Consider the following 15,579-nt stretch of genomic DNA (forward strand, 5'->3'; position numbering starts at 1 on the left):
CCCGAATACCTCATCTAGATAATCTTTGTACATTGTCCTACTCTTGTTTTCAAGGCGAAACTCGACATATTTTCTAGCCTCAATGTTATACTCCCTCAATGTGCTAATGAATTCCAAGGTTAAGGAGGGGTATGTTAACTCATTCATTTCAAATAGGGTCAATAACCCCATGGACTTGAAAAATGTCTTGGTTTGTTCAAGCACACCCAATTTATCCAAGGTATCCTGGCACACAAATTTAGTAGCAATAATCTTTTTCTTGGCTAGGGATTCAAATGCATTCTTATGCTTATCGGAAATAAAAGTTACCTCCAGAATTTTTTTCAATTGCTCGACCTCTGGGATGGTGGTAGTAACCTCTTCAATAGCACCAATGGTCTCCCTAGCTTGCTCCCTTTGTTGTTGAGCCACTACTAATGCCTTTGATGCAAGAGCTTGTTGCCTTTTGGACAAATTTGGGACTTTGGGTGCCTTAGTATTGCCTTTGGTCCTTGCCATGATGAAACTCCTATAATGTTGATATCAACAAACCTTGTATAAGCTTGAATGCTCCCTTCTCCTTCCAATTTCAATCAAATGCTCAATCAATTTGGGGTTTTCGAATTTTTTCTGACCCTAGAATTTTTGATTGATTTTGTGGAGATTTTGATGCTTGAATGGTCTTGCTGTTGATAAAGGAGTGATTTAAATTTGTTTGGAGCAAGTTTGCAAAAGATTGTGGCGAATTTGGTGAAGAAATTTGTGTTTTTGGGTGATAGGATTTGTGTTTGTAGTGTGGGAAAATGTGTGTTTGTGTTTGATGGGAATGAGAAATGAAGAGTGAAGAGTATAAATCCCGTGTTATAGTATAAGAGCAGGTCGAGATGGGCGGCTTGATGGGGAGATGTGCAGATTTCTAGACAGTGCAAAAATTGTACTCTGGAGACGGGCGTCTTGAGTTGGAGACAGGCGAATTGATGATTGAGACGCTCATCTCGAGCTGGGGACGGGCAGATTTCTTCTCAGCACGCAACTTTGATTTTTGCCTTGCTCCAATCCACACGAGCTCAGGTCTGCTCGTGGGGATTTCTTTCCCGCGCCATTTTCTTCTTTAATTCTTATGGGTTACACTACAAAGGCTTGGTTAGCTTAAGCAATTTCTTCCCCACACTTGATTATCAAACACTACACATTCAACAAACATTAAAATCCCTCCCTCACTTGCTCTCTTGTCACACAAGTTAAACAACAAAGCATATAAAATGCAGTGCAAAAATTGAATAATGTACAAGTTAAAAAAAAAATGCAAGTTAAGGGGTTAGAATATTTACAAATGGTGGTTTAGGGAGGACTCCACCAAACTCTCCTTTCTTGAGAGGTGTCAAGGGGGTAAACCAAGGACGTTGTTGATGTTGCTCAATTCCTTAAAGAAGTAGTCAAATGCTTGTTCATTGTCATGATAGAGATCTTGCATAGATCTTGGCACATTGTTGTCTTCATTCATGTAGTATTCTGAGTCAAGGAGGTGACAAGGGTCTACATAGCCTTGGTCTAGAGTCATAGCATTCCCAATATAAGGGTTAACAAGTCCATCAAACTCGTCATCCCATAGACCACATACTGTCCTTGCTTCTTTCCCCATGTTGGGTGGATCATAAGTTGACAAGAGCAACTCTCCTTCCTTGTTAACATGGCCAATGAGGCCTCCATCTATACTTGTCATGGGTGAGCTTTGCAAGCTCTCATTCTTGTTGTGAAAAATTTCATGCTCTCCGAATAGAGCTATTTCAACATCATCAATTTCTTTCTTCCAATTGGACGGTGTATCTTTGCCCTTTTCTTTGAGATTTCCATCTTTCACTTGTTCTTTGAATGGATATTCCATCTTCTTCTTGTCACCTTCCCGGGTATAGTGATCAACCATAAAGCATGGCTCAAGCAAGTTAGGAGCTCTCATAGTCTTATCAAGATTAAAGGTGATTGTTTCATCACTAACTTCAAGTGTCAGCATCCCATGCTTTACATCAATCACCGCTCAGGCGGTGTGTAGGAATAGCCTTCTTAGAATGATTGGAATGTTGGAATCTTCCTCCATGTCAACAATAATGAAGTCCACCGGTATGAAACCCTTTCCAACTCTCACGGGTACATCTTCCCATACCCCTAGTGGTTTCTTTGTTGTTCGGTCTGTCATTTGTAAGGTCATGTTGGTGCACTTGATCTCTCCCACTCCTAGTCTTTCATATACCGAATATGGTATGATAATCACACTTTCACCTAAATCACATAGTGCCTTGTTGATTGTGGTGTCACCAATGGTACATGGAATGAAGAAGCTTCCCGGATCCTTAAGCTTAGGTGGGGAATTACCTTGAAGAATTGCACTACTTATCTTTGTAAAGGCAATGGTTTCCAACTTCCTTATGGACTTCTTCTTGGTAAGGATATCTTTCATGTATTTCGCACAGGCCGGAACATGGTTGATTAGCTCCGTGAATTATATAGAAACCTCTAAGTTCTTCACAATCTCCATGAACTTTCCAAGTTGCTCATCAAGCTTGGGCTTGGCTTGGCAACTTGGGAATGGAAGTCTAATCACAATAGGCTCCTTCTCAACTTCTTTGGCCTTCTTTTCATTTATCTTTTTTATGAGTCATTGGTAGTTGGCTCTACCACTTTAGGATTTCTCCTTAACGGTTCTAGCACATCTCTTTGCTTGACATTTTCCTCAATAATATTCTCTTCAATTGGCACCTTTGGTCCCTTATATCTTGTACCACTCCTCAAGTAGATGGCATTGATGGTCTCATATCTTTTAGGAGGATTACCTTGAGGAGGTAATTGTCCTTTTTGTCTTTGGGAACAAGAAGAGGCCAATTGAGACAATTGAGTTTCCAACATATTGGTATGAGCAAGGATATTGTTGATGGTAGTGTCTTTGGCTTTGCTATCTCTTTGCATTTGAGCAAATAAATCTTGTTGGCTCTTTTGCATTTGGAGGATCGCACTAGTACAAAAATAGCATACGGACACGGTTAAAAATGACATAAGGCTACGGTTGTATAACCGTAGCAAATCAGGGGGTAGCCTTAAGTGGTGAAGAAAACAACCGTAGCCATAGGTGAATTTAAGGCTATAGTTATTACCATTAACCGTAGCCAAAAGTAAACATAAGGCTACGGTTCTAATCCATTAACCGTAGCCAAAAGTACACCTAAGGCCACGGTTTACTGGAGTATAACCGTAGCCAAAAGCACATGTCTTTTATACAAAAAATACCCATTTGTGGCTACTATGCAAAACTGTAATCGTAAATAAAAGCCACAAATAACAAATACAATTCTTATTTCATCACCAATCGAAACAAAATCACTTGGTCTATTTTATAACAAAACTCAACATTCTCAGTATACATACGTATTTCAAATGTAATTTAAGTTGCTCTAACAACATAAGTTAATATTTCACGGTCACAAAATACATCCTATATAATATCCCTAAGAAATGATAATAAGTCTATGTTGATAGATCACCCGTCATTTCTCTTCATGCTTCTCTTGAAAACTTGATGAGCTTGAACTCTCTTATTATTTTTCACCTAAATTACAACAATGAAATATGTAAAACTAAATAAGAACAAGAACAAATGAAGAAAAATTGGTAAGAAAAAGGGAGAAGGGAATAGATTTTGAGGATACAACAACATCAGAGCCTTAATCCCAAAATTTTGAGGGAGAAAGGGAGTAGATTTTGAGGACACAACAACATCAGACCATGACAGTGTAAGACCGTAATTTATCTTGAACTAACTATACTTGAACTTAATGAAGATAGAGTAAACTGAACTACTAAAGTTCTAATTTTGTTGTATCAGAGGATCAATAGGAGGAATATGGAAGCATGTTGTTTACCTGACTGGAATAACTAATAATCAAATCCCATATCCAAACGACCATAATTTATCTTAATCATACTCCCTAATCAGTAATCTCCCCGTCCACTGATAAAAATAGAATGGCTGGTGTTCAGTCCGTGTAAGACCGTTCTCTTCTATAACTCACGTCATGTTTATACTAATAGTCTGATGACAAACTACATTCATACACTCTTACTCCCCCCCGCTCTCCCATTAATCACACTCACTACTCTTGCCGCCCATTGGTTTATATTTTAAACACGTCATTACTTTAAAATATTACTCTCAGTCTTTTTTTTTTTTGATGAAATGTAAGTTTGTATTAAATAAAAAAAAACCGTCACCAATTACATGAGCTCGCCTTACCAAGAGACAAGGAGACTCATACCATAAGACCTTAGGGCCAGGCCCATTACACAAAATCAGATATTCTAAACATAAAAAAGGCAACCCATCTGAAACCATCAAAAGAAACCTATTTCCCGACATCAACCCTTCTTTCTCGATGCTTCTCCATGTTCACAGAGCCATTCTTCTATCAGATCTGGTCTCGTTGATTGCCCAGAATCCATTCAAGCTACCTCCGGTCCCCTGCGTCAATCTTAACTTTCGGGGTACCTCGCACTTTCCATTTAACCTCATCAACAATCTTCTCAGCTAATTTCTCCGGACGAAGAACTTTAGATTCATACTTATCAGAGTTTCTTTGTCTTCATATGTGGTAGATGCATGCATTGATCAAGGCATTGGTGAAGTTTGATCTGATGGTCGTACCTCTCCTGCTCAATCTCCAATTTTGACTCATAGTCTTTGACCAGCATAAGACGGTTTTCTTCTATAATTCGTACCATTTTTATAATATCATACGAAGTACAGTACACAATACACTAATACTCTACCACTCTAGTACTCTGTCACTCATTAAACTCACTAATCTCCAACTAATCATACCCCCCCCACCCTCCATGGAAGCTTGTCTTTATGTTTGGACTCAACTGAATGAACGTATTGAGACAATATAAGCATATAAACCAAACTTTCGAATATTTCCACGAGGACACATATTGAACAAGAGAGTGAAAAAAGACAGCCAAGACTCGAGACAAGCCAGAAGCATCAATAATAAAAAGCTCTTTTTTTAGAAGTTGGAACCTGTTCCTTCTGATAGCACTCCTCTTTTCCTCTCCTTAAACACTTTTGAGCATGGGAAATAGTCCGTAGAGCAGTAAGCATGAGCTGTCAGAAACTTCAAATCAATATGTATCATCTGAAAAACAATGTAACAACTATGATACATAACAAACCAACCTCGGCTGAGAAAGAATTCAACATTACCACAAGTCAAGTTACTAGCAAACTTGAGATCATATCAAAACAAGTATGCTATGACACCAACTATTTTTATTGAATAGTTGTTAGGCACTCGCAAAGCATGTTTATATTATGATATATTATATCTTCTAAGTCGACTAATAGAGTTCATGTTTACTAAACTAACAAAGGTTTAACTAGATTAACAAGTAAAGCTAAGACAACAATAAAATAAGAAGAAAGAAATTATACCAAACTTGAATTAAATTGAGCATGAAATTTATAGATCTTGAAAATCGATTACTAAAGATTTAGAATTGAATATAAATGAGATGAACTAAATTAATCAATTAAATCATTTGAGAGAAAATGAGAAGAGGAATTTTCTATCCTAAATTACTGCGCTGTTCTTCGCGTAAATAATGAAGGCTGCTTCCTAAAAAAATGAGAGTCTCATCTTACTACTGCATCTTTGCTTCGTGTTATCATCACTTTCAATTTAGCTTAATAGCGAATTAGAGAATCAAATCGCAGAGTAGTTGAAAGGATAATAAAATAAAATAAAAAGGAAATCGAATTACCTGACTAGAACGGAGACGAAGGACGATGGTGCGTGACAGCGGCGAAGTCCTACGTTCCTGGCGGAGGTGTTGTCACCGGAGTGGAGGTGGTGAACGCGATACCGATGGAGGGCTTTAGGGTTTCTTCAGGGAAAGGGGAAAGGGGAAAGGGGAAAACGGGTGTCAATGGGTTGCATACTGCCAAAATGAAACTGGGTTATATAATAATTAAATAGTTTTGGCTACGATTCAAGAAGTAACCGTTGCCTTTTCGTTTTTCCAAAGTAGTTTTGGCTACGGTTTTTAAAATTAACCGTAGCATTTTATATTTGGCCACGGTTTTAAAAAAAACCGTAGCCTTTTCCAAAGCCTATTGTTGAAAATTTTACGGCTACAGTTATTAACTACAACCGTAGCCATTTGTGTTAGCTAAATGTGATTTTTCTACTAGTGCCGCCTTTTGGACATCAAAAGCTTGGTCATTGGGTTGATTGTAGTATGGTCTTTGAGTAGGATTTCTCATTAGAGGTGAGGTGTCTGTGGGTTGAGGGTTTTGGACATTTTGGCTTTTGTATGAGAAGTTTGTGATACGTGCATTTTATATAGTCTTTTTAGCCTATTTTATGCACGTATTCGTATGCTTTTATCGTAGTTTTATGCTACGAAATGCCCCGAATATGCTACTTTGGGTTATTTTGTCTTATTTGCAGGAATGAACCCAAAAGTGGTGAAATCAAGCCATTTGCCGTCCATTTAGCTTGCATTTGGAGGAAGAGACGATTTGGAGCGGGAAATATTGCTGTCTTGGGATGCGTGAAGCTATTTCGGGAGCTAAAAGGACAAGTCAAAGACAAAATTACAAGACCAATACGAGCTGGAACCAAGAACCACTCGATCGAGCAGTTTCTTTTGGTCGATCGAGTAAACAGACGGAAGAACTGTTCGATCGAGTGGCTTACTGTTCGATCGAGCCTTATCTTTTGGTCGATCGAGTAAAAGACGCAGAACTGTTCGATCGAGTGACTTTACTATTCGATCGAGCAATTACAAGCTACTGGGCCTCCATTCACGTTAAGTTTAGATTAGGTTTTACTTCTTTTTAGGCTATAAATAAATCTAAGACTACACGTTGCTTCACACACTCTCTTCTTGCTCGGCTCCCTTATCATTTTTCACATACTTTCGTTACTTTTGTTCTACTTTGTTTTCAGGATCATTTATTTTTAATTTCTTCTCTCCTTTCTCTCTTTTTATTTAATGTTTATTATTCCCCCTCCCTCTTTATTTATTGTTCTTATTTACTCCATGTCTAGCTAAATCCCCCTAGTATGTTAGGATTAGGGAAGCCGTGGTAGCGATGTTTTAACTGACTTGAATAGGTTAGACTTGCGGTAGGAATTGTATTAGGTAATTTAATTGTTATCCGGTCGAATGAATGCATGCAGGAGACCATAAATCTAGTTAACCCCGACCTAGATCGAAAGATTGGAAGGGAAGGCTTGCTTAATTACAATAGGGTATTGCGGTGAGGGCGAAAGTTAAAGTCGTTTACGCTCTAGGGCGGTTTAAGGACCGAAAGGTGACGACCATAGCTCTTCTTATCAATAGTTTAATCGCCTCAGTATTCCCAATAGTATAAGATTTGATAGCTGCCACGGTAGACCGACTCCTAGCATACTCCCTTTTCTCTTGCTGTTAATTTCTCTTTTTCATTTCCCTCGCTTTAGTCTCTAGTTAGTTAAATCAATTCAAAACCCCCATTTCGTGACACCGACGATTGACCGAGTTAAGCAGATAGATAGATAGCAACTTAGCCTCCCTGTGGAGATCGACCCTACTTACCGCCGACTTCTGTTAGTAGTAACTTAGGTATTTATTTTTGGTACGAAACGACAATATCAAATTTTGGCGCCGTTCTTGGGAGGCAATCTATTTATTTATTTGTTTAATTTTATCTGTTTTTAGCCTCGGGGAATTTTTCCCTTGAGGCCATTTTAATCTTTTGTTTAGTCTTTGTTTTGATAGGCCTTACAGTACTACCTAGACAGTTCTAGGTGAAAGACGATCAAAGGGAAGGCTTGAGTACCTTTGACCCATCACCGATGTCCCATTATATGGAACAGTCGGTGATCCGCTACGGAGATGTGGTTCATTGAGCACAATGCACCGTAGTTGTGCCGCCACATCCGCCCTATCAATGGCCACCGCAACAAGATTCCCCGATATACAAGAAGAAGACATTGCGGAGCTGAAATCCTCGATGGAGGCACTTGCATTCCAAGTGCAAGAATATGTCTCGCGATTTGATGAGCTCGAGTCTCCGATTTGCTCAATTAGCGGTGAGATGGGAGAGAAGAGAGATGAGAGCGACATATTTAATGAGAATGCTTGTATCACAAGTGCAAGAGAGTGATAGATATATGGACGCTCGAATTCCCGAATCGGAGTCACAAATAGCTCGGTTAGCGGTGAGATGCAAGAAGAAGAGGTTTATCTTCCGAGAGCGATTTTTCTCGTAAAGGGAACCGTGTTGCCCAATGATGAGGATGACTTCTATGACTCGGACGACGAGTTCCTATCATATTTCACTACCCCACGCGAAGATTTCAAACAGATAGGGAGGTATCACTCGATCGAGTGACAATTATTGGTCGATCGAGTGATTTTCCAGAAGAACTTGCTCGATCGAGTAGTATTCTTACTCGATCGAGTGGAATGCAGGAGGATGATTCTCGATCGAATTGTTGTGTTACTCGATCGAGTGAGATGCGGGAGGAAAGTGGTCGATCGAGTGATTATTCGCTCGATCGATCGAAATGGCCATTGGGAGCTTTGGTTCGTCATTTTGGTTTGATTTGGATGACGAGTCCGACGATGATGAAGGTTACGGTAAACCTCCCTATTCACGGCCGAGTCGGATACACTTGAAGTCTGCGATTTACGGGATGGATTTCGAGGAGGTTAATGAAGAAGCGGTGAGACGGTATTTGCTCCTAGCGCGGATGAGGTATTACATTCTTTTGTCAGCGATTCCGTGGTCGAGAGCAACCAATCTGAGGTAGTAAACAACAATTTTATTATTGTTTGTTCTAATGGTATTTTGCCTCGTTTGACTCGCGCTATTTCTTTAAAAGTTATACCCCCTCACATGTGGTCGATTAATTTAAAGATTTTTCACCGTCCTCATCATGTCAAAACTGTTAATTTGAATCGGGACCCCCATATATTGACAATTGCTCCCGCGCTCCTTTATTTTGTGGATAAATTTAGGAGCTCACATAGGAAATTTGTTCGACTTAAACGGTTTTACATTTTTATTTCCTATTCCTGTAATCCGCTTTTGTGCTACTTATGCTTTTGTGTAGCACATGCGCAGATGTATGATTTGATGCTGCGCGCTTTGAGTGTTTTGATTGTGACTAACCGAGAGAGCCTCGAAGAAAAAGAAGGTCGAGTGGGACTGATCGAAGCTAGCGCTACCCGGGAGGCAACCGGCGATTTTATTTTGCATTTTTATTTTATTTGTTGTAATAAATGGTTTTATACCATAGACTATCTCGTATGCTTGTTTTTGTCGATTTGCGGGCTGTTTTTCATTATGTTTTGCAGGTACACGCTGAGGATCGCTCGATCGAGTGGTTTTTCCACTCGATCGAGTACTTTTTCTGAGAAATCCTCTCGATCGAGCTACCATTCCTTTCGATCGAGTGCCTGCAGGAAGAAACCCACTCGATCGACCACTATTCCAGTCGATCGAGCAGTTTTTGGATGCCCATTTACTCGATCGACCACTGTTGGACGGATATCGAGTGTTGTTGACTTGGATTAGCTTCCTGAGACGGTTTTCCGGGCCTTAGCAACCTCCCATTTCATGGTCGGTTTGGGGAGGTCCCCTTATTCGCGCATTTTGTGAGTTTTCCGCTTTTTACTCTCTTTCTCCTTTCAGTTTGCATTTCCTTTCCATGTTTTGGTACAATGGGGGCATTGTACAGTTTGGTTTGGGGAGGTTATGCATCCATATCTGTGTCTGCATATTGTTTTTACTGCATTTCAGTTATCACGTCTATTTTTTGTTTGCATTGTTGTTTATTCTTATTAAAATTTAAAATTCAATAAAAATTTGAAAAATTGTTCAAAATTCAAAAAAATTTCACGTTTATTTTAGCATATAGGTTGAGTCGGAACGGTAGATTTCCATGATGATATTGCTCTATAACTGTCTTTTTGCTTGAACCTTGCATTGAACTGTTATCTTTTAGCTTTGTCTTTTGCATAATCTACGAGTTAATGTTAAAATTTAGCTGAACACATAGACTTGACCTGAAATTTTGGCAACCTACTTATAATTTCTAAGGAATTAGAGCCTTATAAACTGGTGTCATTTGTGACCAGTTCATGTAGGATTGTGAGTAGTTACTCCTTGCATAACATGTTCATTAAATTGCACAAATATGAAATTCAATTGCTTTTTGCCTGCGTACATTCGGGTTAGTGGTTGGTGTCACATGCAGGGAGGTGCTTACATTTCCCTTTTCTTTCATTTTTACCCATAAACTCCACATTAGCCAAATTTGCCTGTTGACCCTTAACTACATTCCAAATTTAGCCTGCCTTGTCAAGCTAGTTTAGATTGTTCTGCGGTATATTGTCTATTGTATCAAATGTTGGCGCGTATTCTGTTGATTCGGAGTTGGTAACTTATGAAGAAAAGGAGGTTGATGGAAAAGACGTGGAAAAAGAAAAAAAAAAAAGAAAAAAGAAGAAAAAAAAACGTAATGAAAAAGAAGAAACCGAAAAAAAATAGAAAGAAAAGGAAAAAAAAAAAGATGTTGTTTGGTTGACGGTTTCTACTCCTATGTTCTATCTTACATTATTTGAGGAGTATGTTCAGTTTGGTTTGGTGAGATTTTGTGCCAAATGAAGGGCATTGTGCTTATTTCATAATTGAGTTGGAAATGGATGTTGTCATATGGTTTGTTTAGGTACTAGCTTGATCACCTATACCTCCACATTCCCATAAATGTTTTGCCTTTTCTTACCCATTGCCTCACTTTACCATATTTTTGTAAGCCCTCGGCTGTGACAGGACCTCGTTTGGTTGGAATGTGTGTACGGTAGTTAGAATTGTCTATCATATTAGTTGCATGCATGTTTATGTGGGTCGTAGTTTAGGTGAGCGACTATTTTTCTGTCTCTCTTACATATATATGTTCACCCTTTGCTTCATGAGAGAAGAGTGACCCGTGAGAGTCCATTGTTAAAGGTCTTGCAAGGTCGACGGTTCAGCTTTGTTTATAAACATCTTATAACTCGTTTGCATTTGACTGTCTGCTATAAGTGTTAGTTTGCTTGCATTAATTTGGCTTAAGTGGGCATTTGTAGCTGGCTCTGAGTTATCTTTTTCCGTTCCTTTAGTTGCATTTTAGTTTACTCGGGGACGAGTAAAGGTTTGGTTTGGGGAGATTTGATACGTGCATTTTATATAGTCTTTTTAGCCTATTTTATGCACGTATTCGTATGCTTTTATCGTAGTTTTATGCTACGAAATGCCCCGAATATGCTACTTTGGGTTATTTTGTCTTATTTGCAGGAATGAACCCAAAAGTGGTGAAATCAAGCCATTTGCCGTCCATTTAGCTTGCATTTGGAGGAAGAGACGATTTGGAGCGGGAAATATTGCTGTCTTGGGATGCGTGAAGCTATTTCGGGAGCTAAAAGGACAAGTCAAAGACAAAATTACAAGACCAATACGAGCTGGAACCAGGAACCACTCGATCGAGCAGTTTCTTTTGGTCGATCGAGTAAACAGACGGAAGAACTGTTCGATCGAGTGGCTTACTGTTCGATCGAGCCTTATCTTTTGGTCGATCGAGTAAACAGACGCAGGAACTGTTCGATCGAGTGACTTTACTATTCGATCGAGCAATTACAAGCTACTGGGCCTCCATTCACGTTAAGTTTAGATTAGGTTTTACTTCTTTTTAGGCTATAAATAAATCTAAGACTACACGTTGCTTCACACACTCTCTTCTTGCTTGGCTCCCTTATCATTTTTCACATACACTGTTACTTTTGTTCTACTTTGTTTTCCGGATCATTTATTTCAGTAATTTCTTCTCTCCTTTCTCTCTTTTTATTTAATGTTTATTATTCCCCCTCCCTCTTTATTTATTGTTCTTATTTACTCCATGTCTAGCTAAATCCCCCTAGTATGTTAGGATTAGGGAAGCCGTGGTAGCGATGTTTTAACTGACTTGAATAGGTTAGACTTGCGGTAGGAATTGTATTAGGTAATTTAATTGTTATCCGGTCGAATGAATGCATGCAGGAGACCATAAATCTAGTTAACCCCGACCTAGATCGAAAGATTGGAAGGGAAGGCTTGCTTAATTACAATAGGGTATTGCAGTGAGGGCGAAAGTTAAGTCGTTACGCTCTAGGGCGGTTTAAGGACCGAAAGGTGACGACCATAGCTCTTCTTATCAATAGTTTAATCGCCTCAGTATTCCCAATAGTATAAGATTTGATAGCCGCCACGGTGAGACCGACTCTAGCATACTCCCTTTTCTCTTCTTTGTTAATTTCTCTTTTTCATTTCCTCGCTTTAGTCTCTAGTTAGTTAAATCAATTCAAAACCCCATTTCGTGACACCCGATGCACCGAGTTAAACAGATAGATAGCAACTTAGCCTCCCTGTGGAGATCGACCCTACTTACCGCTGACTTCTGTTAGTAGTAACTTAGGTATTTATTTTTGGTACGAAACGACAGTATCAGTTTGGGTGGAATTTGGTGTTTTCATTGTAATAGTTGGAATAAGGGGTGTCATTCTTGTATGCTTGGAAAGCATTCACTTGCTTACTTGTGCCCATACACTCTTATTGATCGTGTCCCAAAGTTCCACAATTCTCACACACTCCATTTGGAATAAAAGATGTTGCTATCAATGCATTGACATGTTGCTTGGGTGATTGAGAAGCTTCATTAAGCTTGGCCGTGGCTTTCTCAAATTGCAAGTGTATTATGTCAATATGGGCGCTTAGCTGGGCACCCAAATTGGCACTCAATTGTGTGACGGAGTCAACTTCATGTCTTCTTCCCCTAGTAGCTTTTTTTGGCCTACTATATTGAGAGTTTTGAACCGCCATTTCTTCTATCTTTGCCCAAGTTTGGTTGTCATCTACCTTGGTGAATCTTCTATTAGAACCCATGTTGAGCACATTCCTTGAGTCTTCATACAACCCATTCCAAAATTGTTGAACAAGAAACCATTCGCTTAGTCCATGGTGAGGACAAGAGTGACATGTATCTTTGAATCTCTCCCAAGCCTCATATATAGACTCTTCATCTCTTTGCTTGAACACGGTGATTTGGGCTCTCAACATGTTAGTCTTCTCTGGAGGATATAAATTTTTGTAAAAGGCAAGTGCTAACTTCTTCCATGAATCAATTCCAAGGGTAGCCTTGTCTAGGCTCTTTAACCATTGCTTTGTGGCTCCGATCAAGGAAAAAGGAAACAACACCCATCTAATTTGGTCTTGAGTTACTCTCGTTTGGGAGATTGCATCACAATAGTCACAAAAAGTCTCCATGTGTAGATGAGGATCTTCACTAGGCATCCCTCCAAATTAACTTCTCTCAACCAATTGTATGAATGCGAATTTGGCAATGAAGTTACCGGTCAAGTGGGGTGCCATTTGGTAGGTTCTCCTCGGTTGGTACGGAATGAGATGAAAATTTAGGCATTGTGGGTTGATTTTGTGGTTGGTTTTGAATTGGGTTCTCCTCTCCTTCTCTTGCAAAAGGGTTGGCAAACTCAACACTATCCGATTGGACAACACCAATGTCCACAAGTTCTCCAATACCCAAACTTGTCGAAGTTCTTCTAACGATTCTTCTAATGTTGGTCAAGGTTTTCTCAATCTCGGGATCAATAGGCAAAAGACCGCCTTGTGATCTCTTAGACATGCAAAAGGCAAACAACTAGAAAATAATTAAAACTACCTTGAGGAGTTTTGTGGGAAATATCGGTATATTTCATCAAGAAAAATTTGGATTATAACGAATTATGATATATGAAATTACTAGTCATAAACGAATTGTAAAAACAAAAGAATAGAGATTTGAATTAACCTTCGGTCCTAGCAATTCGGCTTAAGAACAAATATCGAGATCGATATTCTCCTAATCGTTGCACACAAAATGCTTTGAGAAATGCCCTTGTTCTTGCTAGAAAGAGATCCCTAATTACTAAATAATTTTAAGGTTTTTTTGTGTGATGAGAGAATTAGGTCAAAAACAAGTGAGAAAAATGATCCCCATTCATCTCCTCTTAACCGTGTAAAAGGAGGATAATTAAAGAAGATATTTTTCTCCTTTTTTCTTGCTAAAACCGAGTGACCAAACAACCAAAAATAAGGAGAAAATCTTCTTATTTTCGGTTATTGTCAAATTGTATAATATGTGTATATTTTATCAATTGTCATTTATGTCGTCACGTATTAATAAGTCCACAAACAACAGTTTGTAGTCGATTTATTAATACCGGTCTGTCAACATTTATTATGACAATATCGTATAATATATACATTAACTATAAATATCGCATATTTATAATTTGCTAATTAAATATAACCATTTACGTTTAATTACGAATTAACATCTTAATTCGTTTAAGCTAACATTATATACATTAATTAAATATAACAGTTTATATTCAATTTACGAATTAACAATTAATTCGTCTCAGCTAATATTATTTAATTGTATTAAATAATCGACTCATCACATTGACTAACCTTTTAGTCAAATACATGGACTAACCGTTTAGTCATATAAGGTATCAATGTGATTATATTTTCATATAATCACATCTCTCAAACACATCCTTTAGGTGTGATTTTTAGGGACCAGTTGATCACCGCCATCAGTATGATAATAACGTCAAACTTCTAGCAAGCCAACCGTTATTAGTAAACGTTAATCAACTGATAAAATACTAAGTATACCCTGTGAACCTATAAGAGATTTATAAACGTTATCACACTAATTGTGGAGGACACTAGCTCCAACAATCTCCCACTTGTCCTCACAAGTGTATGTGCGATAATCCATTCTCATATCCTTAATTTCTCCCACTCAATGTAAAACAATTTGCAAAATCCGTATTCACAAAGGTCGTATTTTACAAGTGATCAATATCAAGAGTGGTTTTCCCGACTAGAGAGTAACTTAACTGATAAACGAATCATCATTCAAGCATGGCCATGCATTTCAGTTACAACTCCTCGAGTGGCCTTGAGAAATGACTAAACCTGATAAAGGTTGGATATTTTCTTCAACTTGAATCCTGCAGATACAAGCACAGTATAAAATGACCCAGTAAAAATCTGCTTAGCCTCCTGTTACGGTCGACTATGAGAAAGGAACCAAAGTCACCCAAAAACTGCCTTAATCTCAAGAGACAGTCGATAGTCAAAAGAATCGACTCTAGGAACACAATGGACGTCCAATCCACGACCTGGCACCAAATGTTTTTAAACATTTAGGACTCCATTACGTTTCACAATTGTCCTACGAGGTATCGTTATAACTCGCATCTGTGATCGATCAGCCAACCGTTTGACTTATGGCTCGTTGAACCCACCATCAATCTGCTTCACAATATAATAGCCAGAGTTATCAGCTCATGTAGGCGATTACGGACCAAAACAAATATAATGTAATTCAGTTCACTTTGTGGCGTTCAATGTTGTCGTACAATCCACATGAAAAACAAAATATGAAATAATACGATGAAGTTATAAATAGCATA

At 38.6% G+C, this 15,579-nt stretch overlaps 1 long non-coding RNA gene and 1 other non-coding gene across 3 annotated transcripts; one reads left to right on the forward strand and one right to left on the reverse strand.

Moving 5' to 3' along the window:
• Positions 1-3,305: 3,305 nt before the first annotated feature.
• Positions 3,306-5,986, reverse strand: LOC141613329 (uncharacterized). 2 transcript variants are annotated; one of them, XR_012529241.1, is made up of 3 exons: positions 5,788-5,986; positions 5,048-5,162; positions 3,306-3,577 (listed from the first exon to the last, which is right to left on the reverse strand). It is a non-coding gene; the product is annotated as an uncharacterized LOC141613329 (long non-coding RNA). The 2 variants fall into 2 exon arrangements; XR_012529240.1 differs by having other exon boundaries at positions 5,048-5,131; positions 5,788-5,983.
• Positions 5,987-13,043: 7,057 nt separating this feature from the next.
• On the forward strand, positions 13,044-13,150 carry LOC141620724 (small nucleolar RNA R71). The gene has a single exon (XR_012532024.1). It is a non-coding gene; the product is annotated as a small nucleolar RNA R71 (small nucleolar RNA).
• The last annotated feature ends 2,429 nt before the right edge of the window (positions 13,151-15,579 follow it).

This window comes from Silene latifolia, chromosome 1 (genome assembly GCF_048544455.1).
Source record: "Silene latifolia isolate original U9 population chromosome 1, ASM4854445v1, whole genome shotgun sequence".
NCBI classification, from domain to species: domain Eukaryota; kingdom Viridiplantae; phylum Streptophyta; class Magnoliopsida; order Caryophyllales; family Caryophyllaceae; genus Silene; species Silene latifolia.